This window comes from Oncorhynchus mykiss, chromosome 17 (genome assembly GCF_013265735.2).
Source record: "Oncorhynchus mykiss isolate Arlee chromosome 17, USDA_OmykA_1.1, whole genome shotgun sequence".
Taxonomy (NCBI): Eukaryota; Metazoa; Chordata; class Actinopteri; order Salmoniformes; family Salmonidae; genus Oncorhynchus; species Oncorhynchus mykiss.
Window position 1 is genome coordinate 49,124,397 of NC_048581.1, and position 17,436 is coordinate 49,141,832.

Genomic DNA, 17,436 nt, shown 5'->3' on the forward strand with positions numbered 1-17,436 from the left:
CTCCAATCTCGTAAGCAGGATAGATTTGACAACATCCGGTGAAATTTCAGAGCGCCAAATTCAAATTACAGAAATATAAATATTCAACATTCACAAACATATAAGTGTAATACATCAAAATAAAGCTTAACTTCTTGTTAATCCAGCCGCTGTCAGATTTCAAAAAGGCTTTACGGCGAAAGCATACCATGTGATTATCTGAGGACAGCGCCCCACATACAAAAACATGAAAATAATTTTTCAACCAGGCAGGAGCGACACAAAAGTCAGAAATAACGATATAATAAATGCCTTACATTTGAAGATCATCATATTTTTGCAATCTCAAATGTCTCAGTGACACAATGAGTGGTCATTTTGCTCTCAATTTATTTGGTGCGTTTGATTCAGAAATATACCGGTTCCAACTCGCCCAACATGACTACAAAGTATCTGATAAGTTACATGTAAACATGGTCCAAACATTTCAAACAACGTTTCTAATATTACCTCAGGTACACTAAAATGTAAATAATCGATATAAATTAAGACGAGATTATCAGTTTCCAATATAGAAGAAAAACAACACGCTCTTGTTCACGCGCACCAAAAGACTAGAGACCTTCTGAGTGACACATAGAAAGAATAGGACTACTGCTTCATTTCTCAAAAGAAAAACATCGAACAATTTCTAAAGACTGTTGACATCTAGTGGAAGCCATAGGAACTGCAATCTGGGCCCTAGTATTTATGCTGCAGTAGTTTATGTGTCGGGGGACTAGGGTCAGTCTGTTATATCTGGAGTATTTCTCCTGTCTTATCCGGTGTTCTGTGTGAATATAAGTATGCTCTCTCTAATTCTCTTTTTCTTTCTTTCTTTTTTTTCTTTCTTTCTTTCTTTCTTTCTTTCTGTCTCTCTCTCTGAGGACCTAAGCCCTAGGACCATACCTCAGGACAACCTGGCATGATGACTCCTTGCTGTCCCCAGTCCACCTGGCCGTGCTGCTGCTCCAGTTTCAACTGTTCTGCCTGCGGCTATGGAACCCTGACCTGTTCACTGGACGTGCTACCTGTCCCAGACCTGCTGTTTTCAACTCTCTAGAGACAGCAGGAGCGGTAGAGATAATCTCAATGATCGGCTATGAAAAGTCAACTGACATTTACTCTTGAGGTGCTGACTTGTTGCACCCTCGACAATTACTGTGATTATTATTATTTGACCATGCTGGTTATCTATGAACATTTGAACGTCTTGGCCATGTTCTGTTATAATTTCCACCCGGCACAGCCAGAAGTGGACTGGCCACCCCTCATAGCCTGGTTCCTCTCTAGATTTCTTCCTAGGTTTTAGCCTTTCTAGGGAGTTTTCCCTAGCCACCGTGCTTCTATACCTGCATTGCTTGCTGTTTGGGGTTTTAGGCTGGGTTTCTGTACAGCACTTTGAAATATCAGCTGATGTAAGAAGGGCTATATAAATCAATTTGATTTGATTAATGAATCAGGTTTCCATTAGAAAAGCATTGGAAAACACAATGACCTCCAAAACATTTTTCCCTGGATGGATTGTGCTCGGGGATTCGTCTGCTAAATCAGTTCTGTTATAGTCACATACATTATTCTACAGTGCCTTGCGAAAGTATTCGGCCCCCTTGAACTTTGCGACCTTTTGCCACATTTCAGGCTTCAAACATAAAGATATAAAACTGTATTTTTTTGTGAAGAATCAACAACAAGTGGGACACAATCATGAAGTGGAACGACATTTATTGGATAATTCAAACTTTTTTAACAAATCAAAAACTGAAAAATTGGGCGTGCAAAATTATTCAGCCCCCTTAAGTTAATACTTTGTAGCGCCACCTTTTGCTGCGATTACGGCTGTAAGTCGCTTGGGGTATGTCTCTATCAGTTTTGCACATCGAGAGACTGAAATTTTTTCCCATTCCTCCTTGCAAAACAGCTGGAGCTCAGTGAGGTTGGATGGAGAGCATTTGTGAACAGCAGTTTTCAGTTCTTTCCACAGATTCTCGATTGGATTCAGGTCTGGACTTTGACTTGGCCATTCTAACACCTGGATATGTTTATTTTTGAACCATTCCATTGTAGATTTTGCTTTATGTTTTGGATCATTGTCTTGTTGGAAGACAAATCTCCGTCCCAGTCTCAGGTCTTTTGCAGACTACATCAGGTTTTCTTCCAGAATGGTCCGGTAATTGGCTCCATCCATCTTCCCATCAATTTTAACCATCTTCCCTGTCCCTGCTGAAGAAAAGCAAGCCCAAACCATGATGCTGCCACCACCATGTTTGACAGTGGGGATGGTGTGTTCAGCTGTGTTGCTTTTACGCCAAACATAACGTTTTGCATTGTTGCCAAAAAGTTCAATTTTGGTTTCATCTGACCAGAGCACCTTCTTCCACATGTTTGGTGTGTCTCCCAGGTGGCTTGTGGCAAACTTTAAACGACACTTATTATGGATATCTTTAAGAAATGGCTTTCTTCTTGCCACTCTTCCATAAAGGCCAGATTTGTGCAATATACGACTGATTGTTGTCCTATGGACAGAGTCTCCCACCTCAGCTGTAGATCTCTGCAGTTCATCCAGAGTGATCATGGGCCTCTTGGCTGCATCTCTGATCAGTCTTCTCCTTGTATGAGCTGAAAGTTTAGAGGGACGGCCAGGTCTTGGTAGATTTGCAGTGGTCTGATACTCCTTCCATTTCAATATTATCACTTGCACAGTGCTCCTTGGGATGTTTAAAGCTTGGGAAATATTTTTGTATCCAAATCCGGCTTTAAACTTCTTCACAACAGTATATTGGGACCTGCCTGGTGTGTTCCTTGTTCTTCATGATGCTCTCTGCGCTTTTAACGGACCTCTGAGACTATCACAGTGCAGGTGCATTTATACGGAGACTTGATTACACACAGGTGCATTGTATTTATCATCATTAGTCATTTAGGTCAACATTGGATCATTCAGAGATCCTCACTGAACTTCTGGAGAGAGTTTGCTGCACTGAAAGTAAAGGGGCTGAATAATTTTGCACGCCCAATTTTTCAGTTTTTGATTTGTTAAAAAAGTTTGAAATATCCAATAAATGTCGTTCCACTTCATGATTGTGTCCCACTTGTTGTTGATTCTTCACAAAAAAATACAGTTTTATATCTTTATGTTTGAAGACTGAAATGTGGCAAAAGGTCGCAAAGTTCAAGTTTTAGAAACTTTAGAGTGTTTTCTATCCAATACTAGCATGCATATGCATATCCCAGCTTCTGGGCCTGAGTAACAGGCAGTTTACTTTGGGCACGCTTTTCATCCGGATATGAAAATACTGCCCTCTATCCCGAAGAAGGTTTAATATGGAAATGTCATTCACTGTCTCTCTGTGTTCTCTGATTGTGGGTACAAAGATATTAACGAAGAGAACACAATACTTAGACAATATTGGAGATTTAACACATTGATTTTAGTGTGAAATATAATTTTCCTCTGATCTTACAGACTTTCCTCAGCCTAGAGTGAATTTACTCTAGCTTCGCTCTGTAGAAATACACTCACAGGAGCTGAGGTCAAAAATACTTTGGCAGTACAGTACTGTACTACAATGGCAGTACAGTGCTAAAGGTTAGCAGTTTAGATCCATATACAGTGAACCTTCTACAGTCACAATGCAGGGTAAGACTATTGTAATGTTTGTCAACAATGTACTGTTGTGCCATCATTACCATGTTCCTCTTGGGATATGTTCTCATACTGTTTGTTGTCATAAGCTATTACATGAAACCATCAAGGAATATATTATCTCCTTACCGTGTTCACGCTAAACGTTCCCCAAGGCACCCCCCCCCCCCCCCCCCCCCACGCTCAACTCAAAAGATGGAGCACTGAATGCAAAAATATTCTTAGAAATATTTAACCTCCACACATTAACAAGTCCAATAGCTCAAATGAAAGATAAACACCTTGTTCATTTACCCAGCGAGTCAGATTTCTAAAATGTTTTACGGCGAAAACACTCCACATATTTATATTAGAACACCACCGAAACAAAGACAAGAGGCAGCCATTTTGTCCCAGAAAATATAAAATTATAAAAGCAGGATTAAAAAATAAATCATTCACTAACCTTTTGAAAATCTTCATCAGATGACAGTAATAGGACATGTTACACAGTACATTTATGTTTTTTTCAATAATATGCCATTTATATCCATAAATCTCCATTTACATTGACTTCATGTTCAGAAAATACTCAAAAATGTCCGGAGAAATTATACATAGTGTCGCCAGATAACATAAATAGACATCATAAACTTTGACTAAATATACATGTTCTACATATAGTTAGAAAGATACACTGGTTCTTAATGCAACCGCTGTGTCACATTTATTTTTAACGTTACAGAATTAGTTCACTATCTAATAACCTGAGACGGCGCTCAGACGTAAGCGATATTTCTCCGCTATGTTGGAGTCAACAGAAATACAAAATTACAACATAAATATTCCCTTACCTTTGATGGTCTTCGATCAGAATGTAGTGGAAGGAGTCATACTTACCCAATACATCGTTTTGTTTCACTTCGTGTGTTCTTACAGTAGCATCTGCTAGCAGTTTCAGCTGAAATGCACCCAAAATAACTTCTGGTCCCGGACAGTTGCGCATCAAAACTTCAAAATTACATATTATATGTCGATTAAACTGGTCAAACTAAGTGCAGAATCAAGCTTTGGATGTTCTAAACGTACAAAACAATTATCTAATCTTTTGGAGAAACGTGCCTCTTCTCAGGCAATCTGGAACAAAGGAACGTCTCTCAAAATAAGCGCTCTCGTGACCTTGTATTTTCTCCCGACATCCACTCTTTCACCTCCCAAAGGGTCAAAACGATTTGCACAATTAAACGCTGTACTGAATGAGGACATCTAGTGGAAGACATAGAAAGTGTCTCCAGATCCATAGCTGGTTGGGAAGGGTGGGGGCGATGACGTCAAAGTTGCCCCAAATTTCAGGCTCCCAAAAATAGTTTGGGAGATTGCCTGCCCTGTGAGTTCTGCTATACTTACAGACATAATTCAAACGGTTTTAGAAGCTTTAGAGTGTTTTCTATTCAATAATTATTATATGCATATATTAGCAATTTTGGAGAGATTTTTTTTCAGTTTACTATGGGCACGCAATTTATCCAAAGGGGGCAGTATTCTGCTGAGGCCTAACAGGTTCATTTCCCATACTGTCGCTACATGAGGTAATGGGCTCCAGATCCTTAAATGGATAGTTCAAGATTTTGGTAATTAATCCCTTTTTCTACTTAGCCAGAGTCAGATGAACTCATGGAGTTCATCTAATTTTTCTGTCTAGGCGTGGATTTTGAAGGAAGTTGAAGGTGTTGCTTGTGCTAACGCTAGTAAGCAATTGTGCTAATGCTAGTTAGCAAATTGCTTCAATATGCACGCAGAGACATAAAAATGGTATCCATGAGTTGATCTGACTCTGGGTAAGTAGAACAAGGGTAGGGGACATTTGGCCCATAGACTTGCAGGTAAATTGCAAGGACAAAGGGTGGAGCTCTTTGTTCCGGTTCTGATCCTCGTTCTGTTCTCTTCTCTTACACATAGACACGGAACGTAATCAAGAATCTGACCAATTTCGAAATACTTTAGTTCTGGGTTAACTGAGATTGTCTGAAATAACAAGGAGCGATTAGGCTGTCAGTAAATTTCTCAAAACCACAAAATACAAAATGCTAACCGCTCTATTATACTGTTCTCACAGAACTTCCTCAGAGGAAAGTGTGTTCTGGAGTCATCAGAGAAAGAGAGACTCAGTTCAACTGAGCTGTCACACTCCTCCATCTCTCCATGTGTCTCACTGTTACTTCTATAAAGAGGGGTAATTTAATCTGCCAGGCTCATCCGGTACGCAGACACTCACAGGAACAGAGCTGCTCTTTTGGTCAGGTTAAGCATTTCCAGCTGGGATCAAAGTGACTTGTTACTACTTCAGGAACTCTTTATATATTTCTGAAAATTATGGCTGTAATAAATGTCTTATTCCGTTGATCATTTTCTTGATAGATTTTTCTCTATCATTATATTTTGTTCAGATCAGAATGACTACTGCTTGATAACATGATACTTTACCAACTTGCGCAAAGTGTTCCTGTCTCTCTTGTTTATTTCTTATTTAGAATGGTACATTTTACTGCTCAAGACCAATTTTGTTATTTCAAGACAACTTCCAATACATTGAAGCCTAAGGTCATTACCAAGGTCATTGTGAGTGTTTAAAACTGGAATAATTTACCTTATTTTTGTCTAACTATTTTTACTAAATCATTTTACCATCAATCAATTCAAGTTATCGTGTTAACCTAAACTACATCATTTTAGATGCACTGATATCATCTCATAGACAACAGTGACTTATTTGTTTTTATTTTTCAAACGTATATCAAGTGGTACAATATCTATGAGTACTTAAACATTGAAAACAAATGTATAATTAAATTAAAAGTGTGTGATAACATGCGTCTTGGTGAGAGGTGTAGGAGTCAGGCGCAGGAGAGCAGGGATGTCTGAGGAGCGTGTTTAATAATAGTCCAGCAATGCAAATGGCACAGAACAAAAATCCCCAAACTACGCTCTCGAATAATCGTGCAAACACACGGAGGAACTAACACAGTTCCGACACTTTACATACACGTGCGTAAATGCGAAAAAAACAACAAACATCAAATACCATCGAACGCAATACACACAAGTCTAATCCTGCACGAATTACGGCAGGTAACAGCTGCCCTATATACCCACAGAAATCAAAGCAATTGAAAACCAGGTGTGAAAAGGAACACAGACAAAACAACCAGAAAAAGAAAAAGGGATCGGTAGTGGCTAGTAGACCGGCGACGCCGAGCGCCGAGCGCCGCCCGAACAGGGAGAGAAGTTACCCTCGGTAGAAGTCGTGACAGTACCCCCCCCCTGACGCGCGGCTCCCGCAGCGCGACGACGCCGGCCTCGAGGACGACCCGGAGGACGAGGCGCAGGGCGATCCGGATGGAGGCGGTGAAACTCCCTTAGCATAGGAGGATCCAGTACGTCCTCCACCGGCACCCAGCATCTCTCCTCCGGACCGTACCCCTCCCAGTCCACGAGGTACTGAAGACCCCCCACCCGACGCCTCGAGTCCAGTATGGACCGAACTGCATACGCCGGCGCCCCCCCGATGTCCAGGGGGGGCGGAGGGACCTCCCGCACCTCATCTTCTTGAAGCGGACCAGCCACCACCGGCCTGAGGAGAGACACATGAAACGAGGGCTTAATACGGTAATACGGGGGGAGCTGTAACCTATAACACACCTCGTTTATTCTCCTCAGGACTTTGAATGGCCCCACAAACCGCGGACCCAGCTTCCGGCAGGGCAGGTGGAGGGGCAGGTTTCGGGTCGAGAGCCAGACCCGGTCCCCCGGTGTGTACACCGGGGCCTCGCTGCGATGGCGGTCGGCACTGGCCTTCTGCCGTGCTTCGGCCCGTTTAAGGTACCCATGGGCGGCCTCCCAGGTTTCCCTTGAGCGTTTCACCCAATCGTCCACCGCAGGAGCCTCGGTCTGGCTCTGATGCCATGGTACCAGGACCGGCTGATAGCCCAACACACATTGGAAGGGCGACAGGTTCGTAGAGGAGTGGGGGAGTGAGTTCTGGGCCATCTCCGCCCAGGGGATGTACTTCGCCCACTCCCCTGGCCGGTCCTGGCAATACGACCGCAGAAACCTACCCACATCCTGGTTCACTCTTTCCACCTGCCCATTACTCTCGGGGTGAAACCCAGAGGTCAGGCTGACCGAGACCCCCAAACGTTCCATGAATGCCTTCCACACCCTGGACGTGAACTGGGGACCCCGATCAGAAACAATATCCTCAGGCACCCCGTAGTGCCGGAAGACGTGAGTAAACAGGGCCTCCGCCGTCCGTAGGGCCGTAGGGAGACCGGGCAAAGGGAGGAGACGACAGGACTTAGAAAACCGATCCACAACGACCAGGATTGTGGTGTTGCCCTGTGACGGTGGCAGATCGGTCAAGAAGTCAACCGACAGGTGTGACCAAGGCCGCTGTGGAACGGGAAGGGGTTGTAACTTCCCTCTGGGCTGGTGCCTAGGAGCCTTGCACTGAGCGCACACTGAGCAGGAGGACACATAAACCCTCACGTCCTTGGCTAAAGTGGTCCACCAGTACTTCCCACTAAGACATCGCACCGTCCTCCCAATCCCCGGATGACCAGAGGAGGGGGATGTGTGAGCCCACCAAATTAACCTGTCTCTAACCTCCAGCGGAACATACACCCGTCCCGCTGGACATTGTGGTGGAGTGGGCTCAACACGCGATGCTCGCTCAATGTCTGCGTCCACCTCCCACCTTACAGGTGCCACTAAACAAGAAGCCGGGAGGATGGGCGCAGGATCAATGGCCCGCTCCTCCGTATCATATAGTCGGGACAGTGCGTCTGCCTTAGTGTTCTGGGAGCCTGGTCTATAGGAGATGGTAAACCTAAATCGGGTGAAAAACATGGCCCACCTTGCCTGACGAGGGTTCAGTCTCCTCGCTGCCCGAATGTACTCTAGATTACGGTGGTCAGTCCAGATGAGGAAAGGGTGCTGGGCCCCCTCAAGCCAATGTCTCCACACCTTCAGGGCTCTGACAACAGCTAGCAGCTCCCGATCCCCCACGTCATAGTTTCGCTCCGCCGGGCTGAGCTTCTGAGAAAAGAAAGCACAGGGGCGGAGCTTCGGTGGCGCACCCGAGCGCTGGGAGAGCACGGCTCCAACCCCAGCCTCGGATGCGTCCACCTCCACTATAAATGCCAAAGAGGGGTCCGGATGCGCCAGCACGGGAGCCGAGGTAAAAAGAGCCTTCAGGCGACCAAAAGCCCTGTCCGCCTCAGCCGACCACCCCAGACGCGTCGGCCCCCCCTTCAGCAGTGACGTAATGGGCGCAGCCACCTGCCCAAAACCCCGGATAAACCTCCGGTAGTAGTTGGCAAACCCTAAGAACCGCTGCACCTCCTTTACCGTGGTTGGAGTCGGCCAATTACTCACGGCTGCAATGCGGTCATCCTCCATCACCAACCCCGATGTGGAAATGCGATATCCAAGGAAGGAGACGGCCTGTTGGAAGAACGAGCATTTCTCAGCCTTGACGTACAGGTCATGCTCCAACAGTCTCCCAAGTACCCTGCGCACCAGAGACACATGTGTGTCCGTGTAGCGGAATAGACCAGAATATCATCGATGTAAACCACCACACCCTGACCGTGCAGATCCCTGAGAATCTCATCCACAAAAGATTGGAAGACTGCTGGAGCATTCTTCAAACCATACGGCATGACGAGGTACTCATAATGGCCGGATGTGGTACTAAACGCCGTCTTCCACTCATCTCCCTTCCGGATACGCACCAAGTTATATGCACTCCTGAGATCCAGTTTTGTGAAAAACCGTGCTCCGTGAAATGACTCAATCGCCGTGGCAATGAGAGGTAGCGGGTAACTATACCCCACCGTGATGGAATTTAGACCTCTATAGTCAATGCACGGACGCAGACCACCCTCCTTCTTCTTCACAAAAAAGAAACTCGAGGAGGCAGGTGAGATGGAGGGCTGAATGAACCCCTGCCCCAGAGATTCCGATATGTATGTCTCCATAGCCACCGTCTCCTCCTGTGACAGGGGATACACGTGACTCCTGGGAAGTGCAGCGCCTACCAGGAGATTTATCGCACAATCCCCTCGTCGATGAGGTGGTAATTGGGTCGCCTTCTTTTTACAGAAGGCGATAGCCAAATCGGCATATTCTGAGGGAATGTGCACGGTGGAGACTTGGTCTGGACTCTCCACCGTTGTAGCACCGATGGAAACTCCTACACACCTGCCTGAGCACTCCTCCGACCACCCCTGTAGAGCCCTCTGTTGCCACGAAATCCTGGGGTTGTGACGGGCCAACCAGGGGATCCCCAACACCACCGGAAACGCAGGAGAATCAATGAGGAAGAGACTAACTCTCTCCTCATGACCCTCCTGCATAACCATATCCAGTGGAGCCGTGGCCTCCCTGACTAGCCCTGACCCTAATGGTCGGCTATCTAAGGCGTGCACTGGGAAGGGTTTATCCAGCTGAACAAGGGGAATCCCTAACCTGTTCGCTAAACCGCGGTCAATAAAATTCCCCGCCGCGCCTGAATCTACTAGCGCCTTATGCCGGGAAAGAGGGGAAAATTTAGGAAAAACAATCCATACATACACGTGACCAACAGGGGGCTCTGGGTGAGCCTGGTGCCGACTCACCTGAGGTGTCCGGGCAGTGCTCGGCCTGGCGTCTCGACTCCCGGGGGGACCCCCCCAGCACCGGTCAGCAGTGTGCCCTCTGCGACCACAGCTGGCACAGGAAAGGCCCCCTCCTCCGGTCGCCCTCGCTGAAGCACCTCCTAGCTCCATGGGTGTTGGAGTGGTGGAGCTGGGAGATGGAACTGACAGAGCCCGATCTGGACGTCCACGGGTCGCCAGCAAGTTGTCCAACCGAATGGACATGTCGATCAATTGGTCCAAGGACAGGGTGGTGTCTCTACAGGCCAGCTCCCTACGGACGTCCTCACGCAAACTACACCTATAGTGATCGATCAAGGCCCTGTCGTTCCATCCCGCGCCAGCGGCCAAGGTCCGGAACTCTAGAGCAAAGTCCTGAGCACTCCTCCTCTCCTGCCTCAGATGGAACAGCCGTTCACCCGCCGCTCGACCCTCAGGTGGGTGATCAAACACGGCCCGAAAGCGGCGGGTGAACTCTGGGTAGTGGTCCCTCGCCGAGTCAGGATCGTTCCACACCGCGTTGGCCCACTCCAGGGCTTTACCTGCGAGGCAGGAGACGAGGGCGTTCACGCTCTCACCCCCCGAAGGAGCCGGACGAACGGTCGCCAGGTATAGGTCCATCTGGAGTAAGAAACCCTGGCACCCGGCCGCCGTCCCATCATACTCCCTCGGGAGGGCGAGTCGAATTCCACTGTGCTCAGGCAATGAAGGAGAGGGTAGTGGTACTGGTTGGGGTGTAGCTGATAACGGTGTGGGAAGGCCACCTCTCTCCCATCTCTCCATCGTCGCCATCACCTGATCCATGGCGGTCCCCAGTCGGTGTAACACTGCCGTGTGGTGTTGAACTCGCTCCTCCACGGACCCTGGAAGTGCGTCCGCTCCTGCTGACTCCATAATTATATTGGTGCAGGATTCTGTGATAACATGCGTCTTGGTGAGAGGTGTAGGAGTCAGGCGCAGGAGAGCAGGGATGTCTGAGGAGCGTGTTTAATAATAGTCCAGCAATGCAAATGGCACAGAACAAAAATCCCCAAACTACGCTCTCGAATAATCGTGCAAACACACGGAGGAACTAACACAGTTCCGACACTTTACATACACGTGCGTAAATGCGAAAAAAACAACAAACATCAAATACCATCGAACGCAATACACACAAGTCTAATCCTGCACGAATTACGGCAGGTAACAGCTGCCCTATATACCCACAGAAATCAAAGCAATTGAAAACCAGGTGTGAAAAGGAACACAGACAAAACAACCAGAAAAAGAAAAAAGGGATCGGTAGTGGCTAGTAGACCGGCGACGCCGAGCGCCGAGCGCCGCCAGAACAGGGAGAGAAGTTACCCTCGGTAGAAGTCGTGACAAAGTGACACACTCCATCACCCCTCTGACCTCACAGATCTTCCTCCTCCCAGTCTGATAGTGAGGCCTGCAGTCATCAAAGAGAGAGACTGAGTTGTGAGACGCCTCCATCTCTCCATGTGTCTCACTGTTACTTCTACATAGACGGGAGGAAGAATCTTCCAGACTCATCCTGTACTCAGACACTCACAGGAACAGAGCTGCTCAAGAGGGCAGATCAAACGTTTCCAGATGTGGTCAAAGTGAAGTGTTACTTTGATGTAGGGATGTCTCACACTTCTCTTTTATGTAACCCTGTCTCAGTCACTGTTCAGGGTAAGTAGGTGGTTCATAAAATCATACACTGATAATACAATATAACACACTTTAATATACTGTATAATATAGTACATCTATAGTATAATACACCATAATACATTGTTATTTAAAATGTTCAACTATGTCAGTATTTATGTTTGTCATGACTTCTACCGAAGGTGGCTGGAGTCTTTAACAATCTTTAGGGTCTTTCTCATACACCGCCTGGTATAGAGGTCCTGGATGGTAGGAAGCTTGGCCCCAGTGATGTACTGGGCCATTCGTACTACCCTCTGTAATGCCTTGTGGTCGGAGGCCAAGCAGTTGCCAGACCAGGCAGTGACGCTCTCGATGGTGCAGCTGTAGAACCTTTTGAGGTTCTGAGGACCCATGACAAATCTTTTCAGTCTCCTGAGGGGGAATAGGTTTTGTCGTGCCCTCATCACAACTGTCTTGGTGTGCTTGGACTATGATAGTTTGTTGATGATGTGGACACCAAGAAACTTGAACCTCTCAACCTGCTCCACTGCAGCCCCGTCGATGAGAATGGGGGTGTGCTCAGTCCTCTTTTTCCTGTAGTCCACAATCACGTGATCATGTCTTAATCACGTTGAAGGAGAGGTTGTTGTCCTGGCATCACACGGCCAGGTCTCTGACCTCCTCCCTACAGGCTGTCTCATCGTTGCCAGTGATCAGATCTACCACTGTTGTGTCATCGGCAAATTTAATGATGATGTTGGAGTCATGCCTGGCAGTGCAATCATGAGTGAACACGGAGTACAGGAGGGGACTTAGCACACACCCCTGAGGGGCCCATGCATACAAACATTTTCCAACCAAGTAGAGGAGTCATGAAAGTCCGAAATAGCGTTAAAATGAATCACTTACCTTCGAAGATCTTCATCTGGTTGCAGTCACAAGAGTCCCAGCTACACAATATAAATAACGGTGGAGCTGCTCAAGAGGGCAGATCAAACGTTTCCAGATGTGGTCAACGTGAAATGTTACTATGCTGTAGAGAAGTCTCACATACCCTGTCTAAGTCAGTGGTGGTTAATACAATTACACACTTATAATACAATAAAATACACTAAAATACAATAGTATACTATAGTATACCTATAGTATAATACACCATAATACATTGTTATATCATATTCATTATGCTTGTTCTGAAAATGAGATCTTAAAATGTCGCATTTCACATAATGATAGAAATTACTGTACTTTGTGCAAACATAAATGCCTGTAAATTTGTTAAAATGTAACTTTCAAAGAGACACTATTCTTCTGACCTCACAGACCCACCTCCTCCCTGGCCGACAGTCATCATAGAGAAAGAGACTCAGTTCAGCTGGGCTGTCAAAGACCTCCATCTGTCTCTGTGCCTCACTGTAACTTCTGCATGGATGGGAGAGGTCCTAAACCCTCACCCTGTCAGCAGACTCTCACACGGACTGAGCTGGTGAAGTGGGCAGGTCAAAATTCACCTGCTGAGGTCAAAGGGAGATCTATCTATCAACGTACAATGACACTACTTCTGTCAATATTGTTGGTAAGAGAAGACTGTTCAAATGGATAATGCAAGTTAACTAACTAACTATGACTATGACTAACTATGATCAGATATAAAATCAGTAATTATGTCATCATGCCAGCATTACGTCAAATTAAACAATGTATGCTATCGACAGTAAAATTGTTTTCTCCTCACTGGTGAACTACAGAAACCAGATATTGATATCAATGATGTCGCATTTCGCATGATGTCTCATGACATCACCATTATTTGTGTACTTCCTGAGTTTGTCAGAGATGGTAGTAGCTGCAACCTGTACACTGGAGACCAGCCTCAGGCTTACAAAGAGGCTCAGGCCATTAGGATGAGGTGGAAGTCATCCGTGAGAATACTGTTCAGTCGTCTGCAGGAGAGGAGAGATGTGAGCTGTGACTACAGAGAGAACACAGGATTTATCTCTCTCTCTCTCCACACAGTGATCTATATAACTTTACATGTAAGGGACTCATTAATTAGTCTGGCTGACACCTAATTCAAAGTCCTGACTTCAGACTCGTGAAAGGCTATTTTGATGTTGTCGGGACGATGCGTTTTTCTCACTCAAACACCCACATGGACAGTCATACACAGACCCGAGCACTGCCCCGTTGGATTTGCAAATCCAAACAAGGAGAGGTCTCCAGAAACTTTGAGAGAATCAATCAAAGCTCAAGCCAACTTCTGTGCGAATTCTGCTCTAACAACGGACTCCTGTCCAGACCAGTGTGTCACAGCTCTCCCTCGCTGTGTACCACATGAGTAGAATCAGCCAGTCTAGTAATTAATAGCATCACAACAATATTAATTGATCTTATTTGTCAGTAACAACAGTTACATTTTTATGTTGCCTTGTAGTTAGAGAAACAAGTTTAATGTGTCACTTTTGCGTCTTGTAATTGTTATAGAAACTATAGATCCATAATTTGAATGAACATCTACATTGTAGATTTTGTGAAATTGGAACTTATACAATATAATATACAGAATAATATGCATAGATGTGTGTTCTACTTCACAGTTCAGAAACCAGTCATTACTGCCAGTCATGAGAAGGAGGATTTCATCATCATCTGTTTTATTTAACATCATCATCTTTAACTCTATTTCTTGAACTGCATTATTGGTTAAGGGCTTCTAAGTAAGCATTGAACGGAAAGATCTACTACACCTGTTGTGTTCGGCGCATGTGACAAACAACATTTGACTTGATTTGATTCCTGGCCCTGCTGGTAATGACACCAACTGTAACCTGTATGTTGGAGAGGTGAGTCAGCTATTATTGACAGAACAAATCTGGAAAAAATTAACCAAAGCTTCCAAACAGTGGTTCTGTAGACTCATTTTAACTGAGAGTGATCTTTTCAGACGTCTACAGTCAGTGAGGCAAAAGGAGGTGATGAGCTGTGATGACGGAGTGAGCTCAGGACCAAACTCTCTCTCCACACAGTGATGGGTACACTTTTCCAGGTGAGTCATTATCTAAACAAATCTATCAGGGCTGCAGGTCTTCATGATCTGACTCACTTATATTTTAGCATCTTCTTAGTATTAATATATTCATTCTGACCCACAAACTACTGTTATTTTATAGCAGAGCTCGTTACAACAGTAAGAAAGGCCCTGGTTCTACTTTGCCCCTCAGCATGACAGTGAGTCCTACAACATGTGTATTGGTCATCTAAGGCAGTGGTTCACAAACTTGTTATAGTCCCGTACCCCTTCAAACATTCAGCCTACAGCTGCATACCCCCTCTAGCACCAGGGTCAGCACACTCTCAAATGTTGTTTTTTGCCACCATTGTAAGCCTGCCACACACACACATTACACTATACATTTATTAAACATACTGTAAGAATGAGTGTCAGTTGTCACAAACCAGCTCGTGGAAGTCACAAAGAGCTCTTATAGGACCAGGGCACAAATAACAATAATAATCAATAATTTTTCTCTTTATTTAGCCAGTGTTGTTTTGTAATGGGCGAAATGTATTAATAGTTTCAAACTGTTCATCACTGCTTCAGGAGTAAAAAATTTGGCACTAAAACTAGCTTTTTTATTGCACTTGGGAGGTTCGGATGTGCAGGATATATTCACCACGTTAGATGACACGGGGATAGACAAGGACTATGAGATTGCGTTGACAAAGCTAAACGAGTGCTTCACTCCACACAAAAAAAAAACATTCTCTACGAGAGACATTTGTTTAGTAATCAGTAGACACGTTTGTGAGCAGACTGAAACAGTTGGCTGCTACATGTGATTATGGAGATTTCAAGGATGATTTTTTAAGGGATTGACAAGTGTCACTGAAATGTGTTGCGTTAACGGTTTCTGCGCCAGATGGACCTCACTCTAACCACAATTCAACAGGGAGAATTGAACAAGAACAACCCAGATGGAGGGGAATGGAACAAAATTGAAAAAAGTAAAACAATATTTTCTTCATACAACAAAGGCAAGCCGTCTAATGATGGCAAAGCGGTTACGTGTGGTCAGGAGGGCCATCATGCTCCATCAAATAAGGTAAACGATGCAACAAAGACGGACATTTCTCCAAAACGTGCAGGACAAAGTCAAAACTGAATGTAAATCAAGTCACAAACACACCTGCTACACAAAATGACAAAACAGACAATGACAATGATGAACATGTGTTCACACTTACCAGCAGTACTGATTATGCGTAAATGCAGTTATTAATCAATGGCCAGCCAGTTAACATGTTAATTTTCTCTGGGGCAAGTTGTAATATTGTGGGCATAGCAACATTCAGTCATTTGCAGACTAAATGCAATGATTAATTGAAACTAACATCCAAGAGACTACCTGTATGGTTCAACACAACCATTAGCAGTTGAGGGCCTGTTCACTGCCCACATTACAGCTGTTGTTATTTCTGAGTCGGTACTGCAGACATTTTAGTCGTGAAAGATGCACAGACATCTGTACTGGGAAAGAAATCTTCAGTTGCTCTTGGCATATTGCACATAGGGGCAGAGGCACACAAACTCAGTCCGAGATGATGACACACAGACATTCAAAGTTGCACTTCAGGAGGAATACAACCACTGTTTCACAGGGCTTGGAAATCTGAAGACTCCCAGTTAGGAATTCATGTAGATGAGACAGCCACACCTTTTGCACAGCCGGTATGCAGAATACCATTCAGTGTCAGTAAGCTGGTTGAAGAGAAGACGAACGACCTAGAGGACATGGATTTTATTGAGAAAGTGAATGGGCCTGCAGCATGGGTGTCCCCATTAGTTGTAGTACACAAGAAAACTGGTGACATCAGAGTTGGTGTTTACATGATTAGAGCAAATGAAGCTGTTGTGCGGGAGCAACACCATATTCCCCACCCCCGAAGAGATCCTGGAGGACATGTCAGGAGCCGTGGTCTTCTCAAAACTAGACCTAAAGTGGGGATATCATCAGATCGAACTGAGTCTCGTTCCCTGGCCAAATTTATGACTCACACAGGTTTGTGGTGCTACAAGAGACTAATGTTCGGTCTCTCCTCTGCTCAAGAAACATAACAGTACATATTCCGTCAAGTCCTACAAGGCATTGAGGGGGTCCACAACATCTCAGATGTTGTCATTGTGTTTGGGAAGAACTGTTGAGCGTGAAAAACCCAGCAGCGTTGGAGTTATTGACACAAACCGGTGCCCCTGGCACCTACTACCATACCCCATTCAAAGGCACTTACATATTTTGTCTTTCCCATACACCCTCTGAGTGGCACACATGCACAATCGATGTCTCAATTGTCTCAAGGCTTTAAAATTATTCTTTAACCTGTCTCCTCCGACACATCTTGAAGTGGATTTAACAAGTGACATCAATAATGGATCATAGCTTTCACCTGAATTCACCT